This window comes from Brassica napus, chromosome C2 (genome assembly GCF_020379485.1).
Source record: "Brassica napus cultivar Da-Ae chromosome C2, Da-Ae, whole genome shotgun sequence".
NCBI lineage: Eukaryota > Viridiplantae > Streptophyta > Magnoliopsida > Brassicales > Brassicaceae > Brassica > Brassica napus.
The window spans coordinates 30,426,812-30,432,634 of record NC_063445.1 but is presented as its reverse complement, the minus strand read 5'-3'; positions in this window follow the sequence as shown (position 1 = coordinate 30,432,634).

Below are 5,823 nucleotides of genomic sequence, written 5' to 3'. Positions count from 1 at the left end.
CGATGCGAGCAGTTCTGCTGTGGACGATAAGTGATTTCCCTGCTTATGGGATGTTGTCTGGCTGGACAACACATGGAAGATTATCTTGTCCATATTGTCTTGGATCGACGGATGCTTTTCAACTGAAGAATGGTAGGAAGAGTTGTTGGTTTGACTGTCATCGTCGCTTTCTTCCACTTGCCCATCCGTACAGAAGAAATAAGACATTGTTTCGGCACAAAAAAATTGTCAGAGACGGTCCTCCTCCATATCTCACCGGCCAGCAGATCGAAGCAGACATTGATTATTACGGAGCTCAGGAAACAGTTAAAGTTGGAGGAAATTGGCATGTTCCTGGAAATATGCCTGATGGATATGGTGTGTCTCACAATTGGCATAAGAAGAGTATATTTTGGGAGCTACCCTATTGGAAGGATCTTCTCTTACGCCACAATCTGGATGTCATGCATATTGAGAAGAACTTTTTTGAGAACATCATGAATACATTACTTAACGTCCCTGGGAAGACAAAAGATAACAAAAAGTCAAGGATGGACTTACCTGATATTTGCTCAAGAAGTGAGTTACATATCAAGAGCAATGGAAACGTTCCTGTTCCCATCTTCCGGTTGTCATCAGAAGCCAAAACAACCTTGTTTGACTGGGTTGCATCAGAAGTTAAGTTTCCTGATGGTTATGTTTCAAATCTGTCAAGATGTGTTGAACGAGGTCAAAAGTTCTCCGGAATGAAGAGTCATGATTGTCATGTGTTTATGCAACGACTACTTCCATTTGCTTTTGCCGAGCTCCTTCCAGCAAATGTCCATGAAGCACTTGCAGGTAATTATAAAACGTTAATATATATACATATGTTATGAAATGTTATTAATTTGATTACTTTTGCAATATACAGCCATCGGCGCTTTTTTCAGAGATCTCAGCACACGTACGTTCAAGGAAGAAGTCATCGAACAACTTCATCATAACATTCCGATCATATTGTGCAACCTGGAGAAGATATTTCCTCCTTCATTTTTTGACGTCATGGAGCATCTAGTTGTCCACCTACCGTATGAAGCATTGCTTCGTGGACCTGTTCACAACGGATGGATGTATCCGTATGAGCGACAGATGAAACATTTGAAGGGGAAAGCAAGAAATCTTGCAAAGGTGGAAGGTTCAATAGTTGCGGGAAGTTTGACAGCCGAAACATCTAACTTCACATCATACTACTTTGCTCCAACTGTTCGTACGAGGAAAAGAGTTCCTAGAAGATATGATGATGGTGGAGTACCGACATCATATCCAATTGATGGTGTTCCTGACATTTTCTGCGAAATTGCACGGTTTGGTGGTAAAACGAAAGAAGTATGGTGGTCATGTGAAGAGGATAAACATAGTGCCCACACTTATATTCTGCTCAACTGCGAGGATGCAGTGACCCGTTACTTTGAAAGGTAAATATTTTTGTGAATGTTAATTATATGAATTGCAGTTAATTATGTATGACTTGATTATTTGTTTAATTTGCAGCATGTTTGTATCTCAAGTTGAAGAAGCAATACCAGGAATATCTGCAACTGATGTGGACACACGTAAAGATAAGCACTTTGTCAAGTGGTTAAAATCACAGGTACGTAATATATCTCATACATTGATTAATTAAGTAAGTGTTTTGATACTTCAATATTAATTAAGAATAACTGCTTTTGGCAGGTTGATTATGACGATCCTTATTATCCCGTATGGTTTCACGAATTGGTTCAAGGTCCAGTTGCAAAGGTCACCACATCACCTATGTATTTCACACGAGGATTTACCTTTCACACATACGAGTATGGGAGACATCGGGCAACGAGTAACTACGGAATATGTGTGAAAGGTGAAACGGACTTTTACGGGATCTTGCAGGAGATTATTGAAGTGGAATTTCCGGGGTTATTGAAGCTAAAATGCGTCCTCTTCAAATGTGAATGGTTCGATCCTGTTGTGAACCGAGGGATTCGGTATAACAAATTTGGTGTTGTGGATGTCAATTTTGGGAGAAGATACAACAAATTTGAGCCTTTCATTTTAGCTTCACAAGCCGAGCAAGTAAGCTTCCTTCCTTATCCTCGGCTTCGAACTTCCGGGATAAACTGGTTAGCTGCTATCAAAATTACACCTCGTGGACGCATTGTCGCTGGAGAAGAACCGCCCTTGCAAGAAGAAGACGCTATCAATGAAGTTGAGGTACCAGAACAACCAACTGATGAAATCCTTTTGATCGACCCGCAAAACTTTCAATATGAAGATATTCCCGAAGATGCGACAGATGAAGCACGTGAAGACGAGTTCGAGAGAAGCGACGATGATGATTGTAATGATAGTGATGAGAACGAAAACGATTTAGAGTGATGTAATATTGATGAGAACGAAAACGATTTAGAGTGATGTAATATATGTCTCTGATGTTGTATTTCTCTATTGTAACGTATGTTTAAAGAAATATTGTTTTTTTACCATCCTAATGTATGTGTAACAAATGTTGTTTTATATAATATGTATTTGTGTTAATTTTAAAAAAATTATTTGGAGTTTTAGGGTTTTAGAGTTTAAGTTGGAGAAAGAGCACAAAGTAGTAGAGAAGAAGAGACTTTGGGGTTTAGGGATTTCATTCTCGGTGTTTAGGGTTAAGCGTTGTAAAATCGTCGTAAACCGATGTTTCCACGTAATTTCGTCGTAAATGGAAAAACGCGGGCCTGGTAACTTCGTCGTAAACGTGGGCCTTGTAAATTCGTCGTAAACCGATGTTTCGACGTAATTTCGTCGTAAATCGAAAAACGCGGGCCTGGTAACTTCGTCGTAAATGAAAAAACGCGGGCCTGGTAACTTCGTCGTAATGTTACGTCGCGTTTACGACGAAACATTTTTTATATATTGGGACGCCGAGACGAGGCTGCCTCGTCCATTCCTCCTAAACTCCTCTCCTCTCCCTAAGGTACATTCTCTTCCCTCCTTTTTTTTTTTTTTTTTAAGTTAGTTTAGGTTATTAATTAGTTAGGTAATTAGTTTAGGCGATTATTTAGATAATTAGTTTAGGTGATTAGTTAGATGACGGAATCCTATAGTTTAGGTGATTAGTTAGGTAATGGAATAATTTTTTAATTATGTCGTCATAATTGATTAAATTTATTTAAATTTTTTTTAGATGGCTCCTAGACGGAAACCAGCAGTACCTACTTATGCCCAGTTGTTTGGCGATGGCTCCGGTACATCTTCTTCCGGTCCATCATCTTTTTCGAGTCCTCCTCTTCCACCGCATATGCCTCCACCTCCTCCTCCAGCGGCTGCACCTGAGCCTGTCCCAGAAGGTGCAGTTCATCCGGATTTGCGTGTGCCTTCATATGCTCCCTTCGCGAGATATACGGTGGAGGATCCAGCCTGGACGGGAGGGTTTGGATGTTCTAGACCCCGATAGACCCCGAGGAACTTATTGGTAAGTTATTAATTTTTATTACTTTAAAATTTAATTAATTTTTATTTTGTAACGGTTAAATTGTTTTTTTTTCAGGTTTGGGGCTAACAACCGTGTTAGCCGGAGCGTTTCGGCGACGATTAAGGGTTACTACGACGGGGCATACCCGAACTGGAGCAAGACACCAAATCACGTTAAGATCACGTGGTTTAAATGTTTTGCGGTAAGATTTTTAAATTTAATTAAATTTTCACTTTTAAATATATATATATATATTTTTAATATTTATTATTAATTGTAATTTTTTCAAAATTTTTATGTTTCAGCAAAAGTGGCATTGGTCTTTGGGAATCACCGAGAGGGTGAAGGCGGAATTCGTTGCAAAGGCAAAGATACGCCTCTGCAACACAGTCTCTGATTGGAAGGACAAGTGGGAGATCTACGGGTATGAGGGAAAGCCCACTGAGCTCACGACGGATGTGTGGGATGGCCTCATCGCCTATTGGGAGCACCCCTCTTCGATCAGAAAGGCCAATTCGTGCTCGGCTTCTCGAAGGACGAAGGATAAAGATGGTCATTTGCCCATGCTTCACAGAACCGGACAAAAACCTCATGCAGGAGTCCGTCTAGAAGCTGTAAGTTTTGTTTTAAATATATATTTTAAAATATTCAATTAATATAATTTATAATATTTAATTTAATTTTTTTTTGTAGTTCGAGAAGACGGGAGTCTTACCTTCTCTGTCTGACCTATTCAAGATGACTCACGCCACATCCGACGGAGTTTTTGTGGATCCTGCATCTGAGAAACTCTTCCGAACAGTGGCTGGTCGGATTGAAGAACGGGAGACGCAACTAACCCAGGAGTCTCCCGATGGATTACCAGTCACATTGTCCACCCAAGAGGTCGACAGAATCTTCGAAGAGGTAACTTAAAATTTTAGTTTACATTATTTTAAATATTTTAACATAATTAACTATATTAATATATGTTTTGATTTTATAGGTGGCTCCTAAAAAGAAGGGACGGATAGTCGGTATAGGCTCTGTTAACGAAGTTGCAAGGGCAACTTCGTCATACACTTCGAGACGGGATGAAGAGACTGCTCAGATGAAGGCTCAAATGGATAGCCAGAATGCTCAAATGGATAGCCAGCAGGTTCGTTTAGACTCTCTTGAGGATTTACTAGACGTGATGGCCGTGGGAAACCCGGTTATGCAGAGAATGTTGAGTGAGAGACGAGCCGCTCTTGGAATGCCACCACGAGTCTGATCCAACCCGTCAACAGCCGAGCAACCCCACCAACTACTTCGACAATATGTAGTTTTTTTTTTCTGTTTGTATTATGAATTTAAATATTATTGTATGACTTTTTAAAAATATGTTTTCCAATTTCATATTTTGTTTTAAAATTTAAATTATTTTAAATTCTGAATATTAAATATAAATTAAAATCTATTATATATTAATTAATAATAATATAATAAGAAACGATGTAAACTCCTCGTAAACATTACATGGAGTTTACATCGAATGTTTACGAGTGATTAACATCGAAATATTTACGAGGATTTTACATCAAAATGTTTACGAGTGATTTACAACGAAAGTATTTACGTGTGCTTTACATCGAAACAATTACGTGGGCTTTACGACGAAGTCTTACGTGGCGTTTACGACGAATCCTTTCCCTGCGCTTTACGAGGAATATATTTCGTCGTAAATGTAACGAGTCGTTTACGACGAAACCTCCGTTACGACGGATGTTTAACAACGAAACGTCTTTCGACGTCAATTCGTCGTAACACCCCGTTTACGACGAATTTACAACGAATACTGCCCTAGTAAAAAATATGTTTTCTTGTAGTGTATATATATATATATATATATATATATATATATATATTTCATATCATTTAAATTAAACTATACATCATATAAAAATACATACTTATATTTTGATATCTGGGTTGAACATATATTTAAAAGTTAATATTTTAATTCTGAAATCTTCATTTTTTTTTTAAATGATTACAAATTATTGAAACCACTAAACATTCCACATTAAAAAAAAATCGTTGGTGTAAAATTTTGACACAAACATGCAAATAATCATAAATTATATAAGTAGAAACCTCATTTAATAAATATTCATATTAAAGGTTGAGAAGTGTTCAGGAAAGAGATTAGAGGAGGAGGAAGAAAGAAAAAAAAGGGCGATATTGAAGGCGATAAGAAAGACGATCTCGAGGGTTCCGATCACCGCTGTCACCGGACAGTAGTGATGACTTCAACAGAGAAGAAAGCACATCCGCCGCCGGTGGGGAGTTCTAAACAAACCTACGCAGCGGTGATTCAGAAAAATCAGAGTTTGAAGAAGTTCGAT